We start from the raw sequence: 19,113 nt of genomic DNA on the forward strand, positions 1-19,113 counted from the left end.
GACTGCAAAGCCCAGGAGCCCTGAACTCCTGGGAAGAGAGAGAACCTTCACAGTATGGGAGGACACGAAGAAGAGAGTGGTGAGAGGTAAGAGAGAGAGGGAGGGAGAGAACAGTGAGTGTTAGGTGACTAATCTTTAGAGTTCTGTCAACACACCACATGCCTGATTCACTCCATGTAGAGTCAAGGGGTGTAAATGGCAACAGGATTACTGCTGTAATGGGCATGGGGTGGACTGTACCTGACACTCACCCTGACTCAGCAGGCAGACTGCCTGGGTTGGAAAGCCTGCTGTGCAATGTCCTTGGACAAGTTATTTTGTTTCTCTAGTGCCCAGTGTATGCATTAGTAAACTGTTAATAACAACCTGCCTTCTAGAAGAGTTGTAAATAATATACCAGAAAGTGAAGGACAATGTTTAGTGTGTGATAAACATTTATGCTGGTTTTCACTACTATTTTAATTATATACAGGCATAGTGATTATGTCAGAAGCTTCAACACATCCTGACACTAAATCTAGACCTATTAAAATATGTATCTGAACATCATGCTTTCTCTGGAGAAGGATGGAAGTTAAGGACAACCACAAATGTCCTCCCCTCACAGAGCCCTGCCTATTCTGTTATTTGACTTTCATGACTCTCCAATAGTGAGGTGTTTGGCATCTTTCTGGCCCCACAGAAGCTCAGATAGCCCAGGAGCTGGGGTAAAGGCTCTAGAACTCATCCCAGCAATGTGACTTTCCCAGAGTTCTAATTTTTCCTTCTCATGTTCAAGATTATATAACTGTTTGAAGACAGATGCCAGCCTGGAAACTCTTCCTTTTAGAAGAGAAATCATTTTTTTGCCACAGTGATGATGTTAGGAAGTAAATCATGGTGCTAGAGTTGGTAATTCTTCATAACACTGCTAAGAATATCTCAGTAAACCTATTGTCGGATTTTTAACTGTTAAAAATAGAATGACCCAATGTTCCCTTCTTGTTCTTTCCATACTTGGTAAAATATCTTTGCTCAATATTAGAGGAGACTGTTAGATATTATGGTTCTTATAAGGGACGTTAAAGATGGTGAGAATGTTCTAGACCTTGATTCTGATACAGGTTACTTTTTTGTTAATTTACACACCCAGAATGGCTAATTTTTAAATATAAGTCATACTATAGTAAAGGTGATTTTTTAAATACTCATGGTGCAGAATTCTCAAATGTAGCCATTTAGTTGAATATAAATTACAACTCAATAAAGTGAGTATAAAATAAATCACCATGTAACAAAAATGCTGTGGATTCTGGAGTCTGGCACATTGTGGGAGGGAAATTAAAAGGGCCAGACAAGTCTAGAGAGAGCAGAAAGTTTGTTGCAGCAGGGCTGGGGAGGGAGATGACTGTCAGAAGAGAGCTTATCTTGTAAGCACACAGACCTGAGTTCAATCCCCAGAGCCCAGGAAAAGCCAGGTATGGTGGTGTCATTTGTAATTCCAGAGCTGAGGAGGCAGAGTCAGGCAGCCCCAGGGAGCTTTTTGGCTAGCCATCCTAGCCTGCTTGGTGAGTTCCAGACAGAGAGGTTTTCTCCCCCCGCCTCCCATGTCTCCCCCTTCTCATACACAAAGTGGACTGTACCTAAGATTGTGCTCTGACCTACACACATGCACGAGTGCGTGCGTGTGCGCACACTCACCCACCCCACCCCCACACACACACATCATCATCATCATCATCATCATACACATACTTTAGAAAGCCAGCAAACACTCCCACAGACATAGAGACCATCACCCAGGCTAGCTCTGTGGTAAGGAGATTTTTGTTCACACAGCTCAATGAGATGTGTGAAAAAATACAATACTCATCCTTATCTTCTGACTAATCCATGATACTAATCTGTGATATTCATCCCTGATGCTCTTCTCAACACATGAACAGTCTTTCTTTCATTTATTTATTTTTGGTTTGGGTGTTTTTTGAGACAGGGTTCCTCTGTGTCTGTGTAACTGCTCTCATTGTCCTGGAACTCACTCTGTAGACCAGGCTGGCCTTTGACCCACAGAACTTGGCTTGTCACTACCTCTCGAGTGCTGTGATTAAAGGCATGTGCCATCAGGCCCAGCTCAGTTTCTATTCCTTTAGGGTAAGTGGTGCTATTCCCGTGAAAAGTGTATCTACACATTTCTCTCACTTATAGTAGGAGGGAAATGGTCCCTTCACAACAGCCATAGAAAAGCAGTAGCTAAAGCTTGTCCTCCTAGCTCTCCCACTAAGAACTGCTCTATTCAATGCTTGGCTTCCTTGCCAGGGACAAAGACAGACACAGTAAATAGAATTCTGGTGATTTACCACAAGGTTTCAAAATTTTAGAACAGCTCATTTTAACACCTAGTGAATCGAGTGTTGCCATGATCCCTGAAAAGTATGGTGTAGCCAGGAAGACCACAAACTTTAATTCTCTTAGCTTATGCTGAGATTGGTGTTTTATTGCTTGACTCTGTTTTTCCTCTTTGGGGACAGTGCTGGGGACTAGATCTAGGGACTTGCACAAGCTGGGGGAGTGCTCCACCAGTGAGCTTCGTATTCCGTCATTGGTGTTTTGAGGACAGATCTCATTATGTAGACAGAGCTGGCCTTGAAATCAATATCTTCTACCTCCCAAGTGCTAGGATTATAAGTCTATACCACATCATCTAGCTTATTGCTTTGATTCCATGGAAAACAAAGTCCTCAATTTATTAACTTACAATCTTGGGAAAGCTAAGGAAGGAAGAAAGGGGGTGTTGGGGGCAGGAATTCTGCAGTGGCTTTTCTTTGGCTCATAGCAGAAGCTGGGCTCTTAAGACAGATGGCTCTAATTTAAAGGGAATTAAATGGTACAATATTGAATTAAAAGTGCTTATTATAGTGGGAATGGGATTGCATAAACATATGACAGCCTTATCTTATTGACCTTTGAGACTTCCATGCAGTCGGGTTAATGAGATGCCTTCTAGCTGGAAGCTTAAGGGCATCTCAAGCCACCACAGTCTTGGTTTGATACAGCCCTTTCAGAGTTTCCTTCAATTTAGCTTCTCTATAGAACGACGTCAAATCTACAGAGAACACATGGAATGGACAAATCAAGGCTCTCGTGGCTTAATGTTCCACAGAATGCCTGCTCTGAGGAATTGTCTGATGGACGTAGTCTAACAGGGTCTTTCTTTGCTCTGAGCAGCTGTAACCACAGCCCACGGTGTGATCAAGACAGTCCCTGCTGCTGAATTCTACAGGGAAAAGTTCAGCCTCATACCCCAAGCAGTGGGCAAACCCCATGCTGTAACTTTTGAAGCTGCACAGTTCAACATGGCACCCACAGTGCATGAGGGTAATGAGCACCTGAAGTGTGTGGAATATAAACTGAACCATGCTAGGGATAAACCAGACCCATATGGCTTAATGGGGAAAAGAATATAAGCTAACTCATTATGTTGATTATATTTTGAGGTAATTTTACTTTGCATCATGGGTTAGATGAAATATAAATTTAAACCATTTCTTTGATTTTTTAATGTGAATCTTAGAATTGTTAAATTACTTGTGGTCTTAAGTTGGACTGACATTGGACAACCCTACCCACTGGCTTTGTCTCCAACTCTCACCCTGGCCAGTGCCCTGTTCATCACTATATCCCTATAGTCCCCAGTAGGGATCTTAAAAGGGACCCTCCAGCTTAGAAGGCTATAATTATGGGGTGTTGATGTTAGCTCTCCAAGGACTCATTTTAGGGTGTTAGTCCCTTTCTACCTTGCTCATGTTTCTAGTCACTAGTTTACTCTAAATTGGATTGTACCATGGCTTTGATGGAAACCATTCTACTGGTGCCTTAGAAGAAGTACCAAGAAGCCAGGCATGGTGGTACAGGCTTGTAATCCCAGCACTTGGGAGGCTGAGGCAGGAGGATCACCACAAGTTCAAGGCTATCTGGGCAACACAGCAAGACCCTGTCTCAAAAAATATTTAAAATTTGTAAAACGAAGCACTATGAATACAAGCGAATTTTCACTTTGATATCACTTCCCATCACATCTGGCTCATCAGATGTGAGACATGTTCCCGCTCCAGCTGCTTGAGGACCTCTTTTTATCTGCATGACATTGGGATGCCTTCCCAACTCAGTCCTGTGCATACACTGTTCCCTCCACAATGACGCTTTTCTTCCAGACACCACACAGCCACTTAGACTGAGAATCAGAAAGCAACTCCAAGGTCAACTTCACTCTCCAATGGCACCTCCTGGGACTTTCTCTTCAGCCCTTCCTTAGTTGCTTTTCTGTGGCTGTGATAAAACACATAACCTGGGCAGTTTATAGAAGGGAGGGTTTATTTGAGTTTACAGTTCCAGAAGTGAAAAGGAAGCACCCTTGAAGGCTTGGTTGCTGGTTCAGGACCCTGAAGATTCACATCCTTTTTGTTTGTATGTTTGTTTGTTTAAAGGTTTATTTATTGATTCATTTACGTATATGAGTGCTCTACCTGCATGAGTGCCTTTAAGTCAAGAGAGGGCATTAGATCCCACCATAGATGGTTGTGAGCTACCATGTGGCTGCTGCGAATTGAACTCAGGACCTCTGGAGTTCAACTGCTGAGCCATCTCTCCAACCTAAGCTCACATCTTTTAACCACAGGCACAAAATAGAGAAGGGCAGGCTTGAAATGGCATGAGTCTATAATCTCTCAAAGGCTGCCTCCAGCGACACATCCCTTCCAACAAGGCCACACCTCCAAAATTCCATAAACAGTACCACCAACTGGAGACAGAGCCTTCAAAAGCCTAAGATTAGGGGTGGGGGGGGTGGGGGAAGCATCTCGTTCAAACCACCATAAGCCGCACCAGGTATGTTCTCCCATAGGTCTCTATGACTCTGCCAGCTAGAACAGATGCTGCCGAAAGGAAAGAGGCCCTTAAACGGGCATATCTGAGAACTAAATCTGGCCCAGGGAAGATGATGAAAATCTATTCACCTGGGTTCTGTGCAGACAAATACACAATGTTGTGGTTTAAATGTGAAGTGTCCCACATAGGCCCATTTATTCAAACACCTGTCTCTAACTGGTGGAAACCTTCAGGAAGGTGGTGGAAGCTTTAGAAGGAAAAAGGAAGTCGCAGGGGCTGGACATTGAGGTTTTATAACCCACCCATCTTTCTTTTCATCTTTGGTTCCTGACAGCAGACGCAATGTACCCAAGCAGCCTCCTGCTCCTGCTGCCCCACCTCCCTACGGGGATGGAATGTATCACTTTGAACTGTAAGCCAGAATAAATGCTTCCTTACTTAAATTGCTTCTTGTGAGGCATTTGCAACAGCTCTCAAATAAGTGACTAATGAATGTATCCTTCCTCAGATATCAGCTCCTACATGCTTTCTCTCTTCATGATTGCTATCTGGGGGCTGGAAATGCAGCTCAGTGGGGTAGGCTGTTTGCCTAGCATACACAAGGCCCTGGATTTGATTGCCAGCACTACATAAACCACACTGGTAATCCTGGTACTTGAGAGATGGGGGCAGGAGGATCAGAAATTCACCATCATCCACTACTACATCATAAGTTCAAGGCTAGCCTCGGCCACGTGAGACTCAGAAACAGACCATGGCTTGTCTGGATTATTTCAGCTGTGTCTGGGTGGCTATTAAAGCTCAGCTCCATGGTGTGGATATGCATAACAATGGGAACAGAGCTCATCAGGGACCAAGTGTCACTTTTTTCTGCATTTGTGAGAGATGGTCTCTTAGAAAGTGGTTCTCAACCTTTCTAATGCTGCGACCTTTTAATACAGTTCCTCATGCCGTAGCAACCTCCAACCATAAAATTATTTTGTTGCTACTTCATCACTGTAATTTTGCTACTGGTGTGATGCATTATGTAAATATCTGATATGCAGGATATCTGATGGGTGGCCCCTGCAAAAGGGTCATTACCCACAGGTTGAAAACTGATGTCTTAGCAGGAAGTCTAAGAAGTTAACTGAAGATCTGTTGGCCCTGACCTAGAAGACAGGTGAAGACTTAGCACTTGTTGCTCAAGTCCTTGAACTTGAGCTCATTCGAAGCTGAGTCTTAATGGTGGATAGTCACCTGCGAGCTCTCACAAGGCCACCAGGGGCATTGCTGTCACCATCTAATAGTCTCTGCAGCTGTGAAAGTCTAATGCAAATCAACACATTGATATTAATTCCCAGTAAGTGTTCTGGATGGATGAGGCAGCTGTGTGGGCTACAGAGTCCTAACTGTGTGCTAATTATTCTTTTTTTTAATTCTAGATTTAGGGCAGTGGAAAACAAATTCTAACTGCCTGCTTTTCTGTTTAATTAGAATCAACTTCGTGTTTATCTGGCATTTCTTTTTGGTGCTTCACATGCTCCTGGCCAAATGAAGGAAATAAGACATGCAGGATGGTGCTTGGCTTGGAGGCTGAAAGTAAAATTAGGTAATAGTTTCTCAATTAATAATCATACATCCAACTTTCAACTCCAGGAGAACAACAGACCTTATCTACCTCCCTCCTGCTAACATGAATATTTTTAATTAATTTAATTTATTGTTATTGTGAGTGTATATAGAGTGTACAGGGGTGCACCTCTGCCATCACATTTATGTGAAGGCCAAAAGACAACTTTGTGAAGTCAATTCTAGACTTTAATTTCTACTTGGGTTCCAGAACCCAGGTCATCAGGTTTGCACAGCCCATATCACTGGCTCTAGTATGCATATTGAAATAAGATTATAGAAGACATGGAGAAATCTGTCTTCCTCCCTCTCCCACTATATTAGTTGCTGTGATAAAGCACCATGACCAAGGCAACTCTCTGGCCGTGTTAGCTTGGTTACTGTGAGCTCGCTCTGGCCTGCGTTTTGCTCTGGTGTTTTCCTGTATAAAGAAACCTTACCATCACGGACTATAGGTCATCTCTGAGCATAATCTTAAGAGTTGGCGCCCAACGTGGGGCACGAACCCATGACCCTGAGATTAAGAGTCTCATGCTCTACCGACTGAGCTAGCCGGGCCAGAGAGAAGGGGCCAGGGTCTCCACGTGCACCCCTTAAGAACCTTCCCTTACATCACCCCGGCTTCCCTTCACCCTGCCCTTATGGGCGAGTCCCAGGTCCACCTGGCACCTGTCCGGGTTGCCATTGGGCGGGGCTAGGGTGTCTCGCTACACAGACTGTTTGGACCTGATGTAATTACTGATAGGGTCCGTTTACACTTCCATTTGTTATGTGCTTTCTAGGTCTCCTCTCTTTTTTTTCTTTGTTTCCTTTTCCTTGTTTCCTGTTTGAGTTCCAGGGAGCAGAATGTGGTGGTTTGAAAGAAAATGGCCCACAAAGGGAGCAGCACTATTAAGAGGTTTGGCCTGGGAGGAGGAAGTGTGTCACTGTGGAGGCAAGCTTTGATGTCTCATATATATGCTCAGTCATATATATGCTCAAGCCATGTCCAGTGTCTCAGACCACTTCCTGTTGCCTATGAGTCAAGATGTAAGGACTCTCAGCTCCTGCTCCAGCACCCTGTCTACCTGCACACCACCATGTTACACCATGATGATAATGGACTTAACCTCTGAAAATGTAAGCCACCCCAATTAAATGTTTTCCTTTATAAGAGTTTCCATAGTCATGGCATCTCCTCACAACAATAGAAATCCTAACTAAGACAGAAGAGTGAAGAAAAATGAAAATTAAGCTTAAAAACTGGAGCTGATAGAAATAGCTACCCACGAACAAGCAGACAAACTATGGTATATTCACACATTGACTACTACTCAGGCATGAAAGCAATAAAAATGGAGCTCACAATAAAAAAAAAATACAGGTGTCTAAAACATACATACTAAATGATCACATTTATATCAAGTTCTACAAACTATAACTCTAGAGTGAAAGCATATCCATTGTTGTGTGGAAACAGAGAAGGCAGTGGTGGGAAGAAAGAGGCACACAAAGCCTGTCAAGGGAACTGCAGGCTCATTATCTTGATCAATGGCAGTTTCATACATCAAAACTTGACAGATCACACCTGTGAAAGTTGCTGATACCAAGAGAAAACCATTTTTGTCACACCCAGATGCGTTAGAGCTGGGGGATAATGAAGGAGAGGAGCTCTCATGCCTGCCTGAGAGGAAGAGTGTTCAGGGTAATTCTGAAGGCATGAGCAATTCCTTCACACACACACTCGAGCACGCGAGTGAGTCTGCATGTCTCATGTGACTGCATCTATGCACAAAACACTCTGCAAAGAATGAAACAACCTCCACAGGTCACTCTCATTGAACCCCTGCCCAGCAAAGACACCTTCACCTACAAGCAGACTCCAATTCGGGCATGCGGTCTCCAACATCAGTGAGCTGTGTATCCTGGTAGCATCAGAAATGTCTCTTTGCTGTTAAAAATATCCCCTTGCCTCAAAAATCCTTAAAACTCCTCATAGTTTACCATGCCATGCAACGCCCTTCTGTTCCCAAATAAATGTCATTCTTCAGAGAGTCTCTCTGATTCATTTTCAGTTTAATTTGTCTTTTAAATGTATGAAGTTTGTGGTTTATCAGTTGCATCACAATAAAGTCATTAAAATAAAATTGGATCGATTCCTAGTCTTCTGAAACAGCAACTAGGGACAGCAAAAGATGAGTTATTTTATTGATCTAAACCGTGTGAAATTTCCGTTTTTGCAGGCAAAAGTTACAGCCAAATATAAATTCCATATGGCTCAACCAAAAATATGTAAATGTTACTGCATGGGAGAGACTGATAAGCTCTGGGGGAATGATAAGAACCAGGTCCAGTGAGCAATCAGGGTTTCCCAATGGAGGCCCAGTATGCACATTTTCAGTGAGGTATGACAGCAGTGCTCATTCAATGACATGGAGTGAGAGAGGGCGGGGATGGAAGAGGAGATGGAAAGACCTCCGTGTCTAAAGAACGCTAAGAACCCCAGTGCAGGTGGAGGCTGAATGTGCCTTCTTAAAAGATACCTAGCTGACAGAATAACTGAAAGTATCTGGGAAAAGACACTTTGAACGTGCACAGAAATGAGTTGAGAATACACAGCTAAAACCACAAATGGGGACTGACCTGAGGAGCCCCTTCATCCTGTGACCACACGGAGTATGCCGGAGCGGCCTCAATGGTGAACACAGACTCTTATACTACCACAATCCACATCAGTGTAGCCCCATGACCCCAAATTGTACCTGATTGGGTCAGAGTTCACAGTGCCAGTGGGCAGGTCTGCTTTCCAAGGCTGAGTCAGTCCCCAGACCAAGTAACAAGAAGGCATCCAGGGCATTTTCACCTTCTCTGCAGGACTCAGGCTCTGCCCCAGTGTGTAGCAGCATCTAGCCTGGCCAGTGTATTTGTGTTAGTGGTCACACCCCTTTGGGCATGGCTTCAGGTGCAGACAGAACCGGAAAGAGGGGAAGTATGAGGGTATGAAGTGGGCTCTCTCTCTCTCTCTCTCTCTCTCTCTCTCTCTCTCTCTCTCTCTCTCTCAGAAAGGCTGTGGTGGTTCTTTATTATTATCTGTGTAACTTGTTCCCCAATAAAACACCCATTTATCATTTATTGTGGGTCTAGTGAACTCATTATTTCTCCTCCGTCATCCGTGTCACACATGGGATTGAGTTTCCAAGCACAGAAAGTATTTAAGGTCCAGAGAAGAGGGTAGCAGGGGCCTTCTTTACCCTGTCAGAGAGGGCAATGCCAAAGCAGCGGGGCTGACTTCCCTTGCCTGGGTACCACCAATAGTTCCCATTAGAGATGGTTTATGGTAGAGTTGAACAGGATAGGGACTTACATGTTCCATAAAAAGTCCCACTAACTACAACTGAAATCACAAGGACTAAAAGATGAACTGTAGTTGCCAATGGCTCTGAACACTTGAGTCAGCCAGAGATCTCATTCCCAAGAATTCAAACTTCTGTTTTCCTACTATAATAACAGCATCTCCTGACCTGAGAAAACCTACCTCTCTGCAGCTCCCTGGCCCCCAACTCTTCCCTAAAACTGCAAATATCTTAGACTGAAAAATCTGTGACATGGAAGGAACTTTCTAGTCATGTTATTTCATGGTTCCTGTTGGATGTATGGATAGTCACACCCAAGAGATAAGAGAAGGGAGAGAGACCTGGAGAACTTTGTGAATATGCAGTGGAGATAGGGGTTTGGAATTGTAGTCCAGTTGGTAGAATGTTTTCCCAGCATGCACAAAGCCCCAGCACTAAATAAATGGGGCATAGTGGTACATGCTTGTAATTCCAGCATCCAGGAGGCAGACACTAGAGGTTAAAGAGTAAGTTTAAGGCCAGCCTAGAATATATGAGACTCTGTCTAAAAGCAGCTATGTTTGCAAGTAGGATCAGCTTCCTAGATAGGTTCCAGAGCCATCACTCTGACCTCTAGGCTCAGATAGGAACCTCTGATGTAGCAGCGTCTGGACCTGTAATGGTGGTCACACCCCTTTGGGTGTGGCTTCGGGCAGATGGAAACATGAGGCATGGTCTCAGTTACATTACGCACTCTTTCTCTTGGGTCACCTGATCCGATTGGAAAGATAGAGAAGTGCTCCAGCGGTTCTTCATTGTGATCTGTGTAAGTGTTCCCCAATAAACACCCATTTATCATTTACTGGCTCTAGTGAGATCATTACACCCTCGCCTTTACTCTGACTTGGAATGTGATGCTCTACTGTCACTGCCTAATGATTTTATCTTTGAACTTATCTAAAGCACAAGGGGGCTTGGCAAGAGCTATTCATGTGTGTGCCACCTGCTGTTGCCTCCAGACTTCCAGGATCCCTTTCTCAGTCTCCCATCAGCCCAGGGCTGAGCACCAGCTACAGTCCTGATTGGAGGGGTATGTTGAGCATGTTGGCATGCTCCTGGGAGGTTCCACTCTGTTCCTGTAAATAGCCTGGTTCTGAAAAATCACATGCCAAATATCAGATAAAGCACACTGTGACCGTTCAAGAAAAACCACAGCAGGAAAGAAAAAATCTCTCTCTGGTTTTTACTTTGTTTTGGCACGCTCTCGCCATGTCATGCAGGCTGGCCTCAAATTCACAACCCTCCCACCTCACTCTGAGCTCCTACAGAGCAGACCCAGAGTCAAGGATTTCTGATGGTTAGTTTGGCAGAGAGCCAGGAATTGTCCAGGCTGTAGCTGCTGTGCTGGGAGCTCCTTGATTTCATTTTGAGTGGTCTGCAAAGTGGAGAAGGCACAGATGAACCCAGGACATTGTGAAAATTGATTCACCCTGACCTTTGTCATTCAGGACATAGAGCCTTTCTTTTATCTTGCCTTGGCTGTGCATGAACTAAACCCAATAAAAGGGAATGCCAGCATGTCATTTCCAAGGATGAAACAGGGTTTCCTACAGAAGGCTGGGAGATTGGTGTGTCTAAAAATGGGATATTTTACCTAAAGCTAACATGGCATTTAATTTGATGCAGCCTGTGGGATCTGGAGAGAGAATTCCAGGCTAGGAACAAAGCTCCAATGTGGGATAAAGTGGAGCTAAGAGGAGTTTACAGTGATTTGAACCCCGGATTGGTTTCATGAAATAATGGTCTCAGACCACACTAAACTGAATTCTTTCCTTGCCCTTAAAGGGAGCACTGGTCCACTGAGTTTCAAGCTTGGTCGGTCCCTCCCTAACAGACATCTTCATCTATTTTGTCCACTGGAGAGTATAAGAGAACTGCTGGTTATTAGTTGTGACCCCGAAGGAGTGAGTCCAGGTGGGGTAGAATCCTTTGTATCTGAGAGTTAGTAGAGAAAGAGTCAGTGCCCCAAGGAATGATGGATGTCAAAGGACCAGTGACTACAACCACCTTGTCAAATGTCATAGATACTTAAAATCCCAGTTTATTATCCCATGTCTTCCAGCTTCTTTCTTAGTTAATTAACAGCATCAAAATTTCAGCCATGATCCCTTAACAAACTGAATGAATCAATGTGCAGGTGAAGCCAGGAAAGAAGCTGGAGCAATTCTTAGTGCTTCTCCCTTGTACTTCTGAGAAACAATTGTCATTTAAATTGAAATCATAAAACTTAAATCCTAACTTCAATAAAGTCTTGGATTTTTGTTTTAATCATTTACTTAATTTTATTTTATGTGCATTGGTGTTTTGCCTGCATGTATATCTGTGTGACATCTTGGGGTTATACACAGTTATGAGCTGCCATGTGGGTGCTAGGAATTGAGCCGGGTCCTTCTGGAAGAGCAAGTCAGTGCTCTTAACCGCTAAGCCTTCTCTCCAACCCTTAGAGTCTTGTTTATACTTAAATATACTTGTTATACTTGTATACTTAATATACTTGTTATATACTTAAATATACTTGTTATATTTAAATATACTTGTTATGCTTAAATATTCCAAGACTTTTGTCTTCAGTTTTATAGAATGCCTGAGTCATTCCCCTGCTAGGGATAAAACTCAAGGCCTGGGCATGCTGGGTAAGTCCTTTTCCACAGAGCTAAACCTTCAACCACCATCCTTATATTTTGGAAATAATAAAAGTAGAGTCAAAGGGGCTGATTGTTCTGTGTAGCTCTAGTGTTCCCTTTCCTGTCTGTCTAAGAGTTGTTTGCCCTCAGTCTATGTCATCACAAGATAAATTAGACTTGTAATCAGTCCTGTCGTAGAGTATAGTAATAAAGAGTAGAAAAGCTGACATAAAGAAACAACATATCCTGAAGTGAAAGAAACCATGCTCAGGTTCCTCTGGACAGGACCCACACATGCCTGGAACCTATGGCTGGCCATTCTTAAAGAGCCCTATGTTCTACTCCCTGAGATTTCTAACTCTGTTAGGTTAAGTGCCAGAGGCATTAAAACCATGGGAGGAATATAAAACCAAGTATAAACCAAGTACAAATCTTGGTTTATTGAGTTGCTTAGCCACAGATGAATCAACCAGAATCCAATGGAGAGCATCCATGGATGCATCGTCACACAGATGGCCCCGACCATATGCAAGGGGTTTACAAACAAAACACAAAGGCCTAAATGTGGAAAAGGAACTTGTGGGGGGGCATAATAGGGCTGGGAGAATGGTGGAAAATGGCAAGGGTGACAGTAATTGTAATATGACATATATGTGTGAAATCATCAAGGAACAATTTTAATAAAACATTTTTTAAGAGGAGTTTGGCTTATGTAAGTGAAGACTTTATCCAGGCAGAGAGGCCAGGCGGGGCTTTGCTGAGTGACAGATGTTGAGTGTCTCTTGGGTGAGTGTGTAGGAATTAATGAGAACACAAAATCCAGGAGGAACCATTCAGGTGGGAAAGCCATCACAGGCAGAGGTCCTGAGGCCAGCCAAACTGACTGAGGATGCAGACTGATAAAGATGTTCTCGAAGTTGGAAACAGAGGGGAGGGAGTAGGGAGGAGGGGTAGAGGGGAGAGGCAGAGCCAGCAACTCATTTTCTACCTTGTCCCCACCACCATGCAGACAATGGCAAGCCATTGTAACACACCTTCAGCACAAATATAAAAAAGTTTTAAAATGTTCAGGATAAAAAAAAATTACTTATCCAAAATATATTCTTAGTAACATGTTTAAACATATTGTTTTAGAAGGTTTTCACTTAAGTCTTCACATTGGAGAAAGTGCTATTTGGTAATAGCATAGCAATGTTGTGCTCTCTATGAGAACATTTGCTGAAAAGTAAATTTAAAAAAACAAATTAAAAATTCATTAGAATTTTGTTAACTGAGTGCATTTTCAGGACTAAAAATAAACTGGTTCAGACAGCATTTTAATGACGTGTTCCCCTTGGCATTATGGAGTTTATGACAGACATGATGTACCCTTGCTCAATCTGCAAGAGTTTCCTAAGGATCCCAGTGTGATTGTAGGGTCTTTTCTGCTTAGCTGGTGGGGTCAAGGAGAGCTATAGATACACAGTTGTATGAGGAATACAAAAGAGGCATCTGGGCCCACCTGGTTTTACTAAACACACACACACACACACCTGACAAGATGGCTTACTAGGATTACATACATATCTACATTTCATGAAAGGGCTTTACTGAAAAGAATACAAAGCAAAGGGTTGATGGTGGCGCATGCTTTTAATTCCAGCACTCAGGAGGCAGAAGCAGGCAAATGTCTGTGAGTTCAAGACCAGCCTGAGTTCCAGGATAGCCAGGGCTGTTATACAGAGAAACTCTGTCTCAAAAAAACAAAAAAGAAAAAAAAAAACTTCAGAAACCTACCAAAATAGATGAAATTACTATTGTCCTGGAAAATCCAGTGTATACATTGTTCATTGTTGGAGCAGCTAAGATGCACAACTCCCTATAATTAATATCTGTATGTTGAGTTGGTGTAATACTTACAAACATCCTTCTTAAAACATAACACATGCACACACACACATAGACACATAGACACACTCATACACATAGACATACAAAAACATAAACGCATACACAAATATACACAAACAACCAAACACACACATGCACATGTACACATATGTATGGCACACATACGTAACATATAACATGTACATATATGTGTATATATGCATATATACATATACACACATGCACACAAACACACACACAACCTATGTAGGAGTCCTCATCACTGCACCACAGTGTGAGAATAGCCCACCACTGAGCTCTCTGCTTCCCTGATCTACCCAGTCTACTCATGGAACCCTTTGGGGAAACAGTTGTAAGCTCCTGTAGCTCCTGCCCATTCCCTACCACTGGTCTCTATCTCTATGTCATCAGAGCTCACCTTCTAAGTAGGCTATCAAGGATCTTTATGATCCCCACCTACTGGTCCAGCCTTGGCTCCATGTATCTCACCATGACACTCCCCAGGCTTGACCACTCAGAGGCCTCCATATCTCTCTGTGCCTTTTCCATTTCCACTCTTGTCTACTTAGAAGAGCACTCCTCTCCTTATTGGGCTCAGATTCCTGCTCACCCTCATGCCCAAGCTTACAGATGACATCTTCTGAGTTTCCCATAATCCTTTCCCGGTCATTGTTAGCACTTCCTCAGCCTCCTTGCATCAGTTCCTACAAAAACATCTAACTCAAGTGTGTGGTTGAAAAGAAAGCCAAGGATCGGAATGATCAATGGCTGGTCAGCAGTTTAGAGATGCAACTTCTGTAATGTCTGGTAATGAGTTCAAGAGCATGGGCAGTATTGTAAGAGCTGACCACTCTTAGCAGATTGTGAAAGGAAGCAATCGAGGTCATCCAGAGTGTTGGAATGAGGCACAGGCCACAGGGAGCACAGGGTGGGCATCATTGACAAGGTAGCCAGTGTAAAATGGGAAAAAAGGATCCTGGAAAGATGGCTCAGCAGTTAAGAGCACTGGCTGTTCTTGCAGAAGGTCCAAGTTCATCCCTCAGCACCCAGATGGTGGCTCTCAACTGTCTGCAACTGCAGTCCCAGGAGATCGGATGCTCTCTTTGGTTCTCCACATGCACTGCATGTAACTGGTACACATGCAGGCAATCATTCGTGCACAAAATACAAATTAATAAAACCTTTTTTACAAAAAGATTGGGAGAGCCCAGCTAAGACTCCTAGCAATAGTGGAGAGGATACCTGGACTGACCATCCCCTAATATCAGATTGGAGACGACCCTAGTTGTCATTGTAGAGCCTTCATCCAGTAACTGATGGAAGCAGATGCAGAGATCCACAGCCAAGCACTGGCCTGAGCTCCGGGAGTTCAGTGGAAGAGAGGGTGGAGGGATTATATGATCAAGGGGTGCCAAGATCTGGGGAAAACCCACAGAGACAGCTGGCCTGAGCTTGTGGAAGCTCACAGACTCTGGACTAGAGACGACTATGGAGCCGGCATGGGACAGACCTAGGCCCTCTGTATCTGGATGACAGTTGTATAGCTTGGTCTTTTGTGGCACCCCTAGCAATGGGACCAGGGCCTGTCCCCAACACCTGAGCTGGCTCCTTGGAGCCTGTTCTCTATGGTGGGATGCCTTGCCCAGCCTTGATGCATGTGGGAGAAGCTTGATCCTGCCTCAACTTGATATGCCATGCTTTGTTGACTTCCATGGGAGGCCTTGCCATTTCTGAATGAAGACCAAAGAAGAGTGGATGGGGCAGGGTGGGGGAGAGTTGGGGGGGCAGAAGGGATGTGGAGGGAGGGAACAGGAGGAAAGGAGGGAGGGGAAGCTGTGGTTGGTATGTCTAATTAAGTAATTGATGATAAAAAAAAAAGACTGGGAGAAAGCAAAGGAGTGAAAAGGAGCATTTCCTGGAGCATGGCAGAGTCAGTGTGCCTGTCCAGGGCAGAGGCATGTCAGTCTGGGTACCCTGGCACCATTATGGGGTGCGGCTTTTGCTCTGAGGGGCAAGAATGGCATAGCATTCTGACCAGATCCACTTGTTTCTTAAGGATCTGTGTTAGAGCAGAGATCCAGAGAGTGGGTGGTAACCTTGAGGCAGAACAGAGAAGGAGCAAAGTTGTGAAAAACCTGTTTCCAAAAGATTAAACGTAGTCTTGGGAATAGATTTAGGATTTCTGGTCTCTGAAACATAATCTCAAGCAATTTTCTAGCTCTGACCTATGCAAGACAATTGGAAGTTAGATGTGTGCCAAGTAGACAAGGAACATTAAAATGTCTCTTATTTTCTTGTCAGCCCCATGCTTTCACAATTATCTCCTTATGGTTACATTTGTACATTTGATGGGGATGTGCAGTCAAGCTACCCTATAATAAAGCAGGTTAAAAAAGGCTCGCCCATCACATAAGCTGCATGTATTACACATGATTATACACCTGCAGGCCTATCTAATTCCATGAAAATATGAGTTATATGCTAACATGGCCTTCTACACTTGAATTTTTCAGTTGCACGTCACAGTGAAAAAACTGGTGATAAACATAAAAAGGAAAATCAAAGAATCGCACAGCAGATATTAAACCCATTTGCAATTGACAACGCATTTCTCGGGGCTAGCAATTGGTCTGTAACTCCATCAGCCTCTCTGAGCTCCTATTTGCACCAGATTTGATTCCTAAATACTAGAGATGCAAAGATGAGCAAGCCAGCTGTAGCTTCAGATTGCAGTCTAATAGGGATGGCACCTCTCAGATTTGGCCTCGTGCTGCCCCCAGAAATGAATCAAACAATATAAAACCCTGCTGGCAAAAAAATCTAGCCTATCTCTTTTCTGCAGGGGTTCCTTCATTCTCAGGAAATGTGTGAACTCTTCTATACTGTTTCGTTTAAGGCTTACCCTTAGGAGAGCATTGAGAAAAAATAACCCTATGTACAAAAACAAATAGCTCCTCTTTGGTGCATTTGAAATTTTGATGACAGCCAACCCTAGACACAGTGCCTGGACATGTGGCAATGTTAGCAAGCTCCCTAAGCAATGCTTGAGTCTATCCAAGAGGGAGAATACCTACAAACACCTTCAGAGAGAGTATTTTCTTACCATTAATGACTCTTCTTTCTGGCGGTTAAAAAATAGTAGCCTATTTGTAGTTTCTATATAAAGAAATTTATTTGAGATGTTTTTAACACCCCATCACTTGTTGGAGTAGTTTTTGGTAATTCCTCTTTATGCTTAAGTGTGCCTAGATCTCTAACAGAAAATATTTAAAGTGGGCCTTATCATTTATGCTCATACTTATCAATCCTCAAATGCAAATTCTATTTATCACCAAGCAACACCTTATCTGTTCCTAACTTTGATCCTCCTAAGGAACATCAGCCTGTCCCACCACTATTTCTTCTCAGTGATATCCTGCTGTGGAGAAACATGAAGCTCAAGCCACTACATATGCATTACAGAGTAGAATAAGATAGGCAGGGATCCAGATCTACATCCACAGGCCATCAGTAGTGATCTCAGATGCCAACACTCACTCTTAAATCAAGATCCCAAGCTGCCACAAAAGGATGCACATATTCAACAATAATGCAGAATAAGCCATCCATACTTGTGCCAGCATGGATTTATCTCACTTGTTTTCCGTTAAGTAAGAGAAGACCAGTTCAAAGAGCTACATGGTGTATGGTTCCATTTAGAACATTCTGGGAAAAGCAGTAAGTAGAGAGAGAGAGAATACTGCTCAGCCGTTGCCTAGGAGTTGTGAAGAGATTGATCTACAGTCCGTAAGGCTAAGGTTTCTTTATTCAGATAAATACCAGCCAAGCACAAGCCAAAACGTGCCAGGGGCAGCAAGGCAGCTAGGCCAGAGAGAAGGGAGAAGGGCGAAGGGACTATCCATGTGTGCACCGTCCCTTAAGAACCCTTCCAGTGTCACCTTTAGACCTCCCCTGACCACGCCCTCACGGGCGTGTCCCAGCACACCTGTCCAGGCTACTAGGAGGCGGGGCTACAGTGTCTCCCTACAAGGTTGACTCTAAAGAGTCCATAGTTTTTGGTGGGCTTGTATACTAGTTTCCTTCCTGTTGCTGCGATAAAACATTGGCCAGAACCAACTTGGGGAAGGGAAGGGTTTATTTCCTTTATTGACTCACAGGTTTCAGTCCATCATCAAGAGAAGCAGAGGTGGTAGCAATTTGAGGCAGCAACTGAAGCAGAGACCATGAGGAAATGCTGTTTTCCATTTACTTTATGCTTCTCAGATAGATAGCTTCTTTATATAACCCAGGACCACATGCCAGGGGTGGCACTGCCCAAAGTAGGCTGGGCCCTCCTCCATCAATTAGGAACCAAGAAAATGCCCTACAAACATGCCTATAGACCAATCTGATGGAGGCAACTCCTCAGTCAAGGTTCATTCTTCCCAGGTGTGTCAAGTTAACAACTAATAGCCATCACAAGTTGCTCAATAGCTTAGAGGTGCTCACTTGACTTTCTGGGTTTGTCAATACTTGAAACAGCACCAAAATGACTGAATGTCAATTACACCTCTCTTTTAAATTTTTTTAAAGAATATCAGTGGAACCAACTTTCCAGCTTATGCAAAATTTTAATTTTGTTGTTGTTGTGTGTGTGTTTCTGAGGAGAGTTATGTGGACTTATCTGTATTTGCCTGTAAAGGCCAGAGGTAGACATTGCATGTCTTTCTCTCTGTCACTCTCCACTTTTGCCTTTGAGGCAGGATCTCTCACTA

General features: G+C 43.5%; 1 non-coding gene across 1 annotated transcript; it reads right to left on the reverse strand.

The window, feature by feature from the left end:
- Window positions 1-6,959: 6,959 nt before the first annotated feature.
- Trnak-cuu lies at window positions 6,960-7,032 on the reverse strand. The gene has a single exon. It is a non-coding gene; the product is annotated as a tRNA-Lys (tRNA).
- Window positions 7,033-19,113: the final 12,081 nt, after the last annotated feature.

This window comes from Cricetulus griseus, chromosome 2, assembly GCF_003668045.3.
Source record: "Cricetulus griseus strain 17A/GY chromosome 2, alternate assembly CriGri-PICRH-1.0, whole genome shotgun sequence".
Lineage (NCBI taxonomy): Eukaryota > Metazoa > Chordata > Mammalia > Rodentia > Cricetidae > Cricetulus > Cricetulus griseus.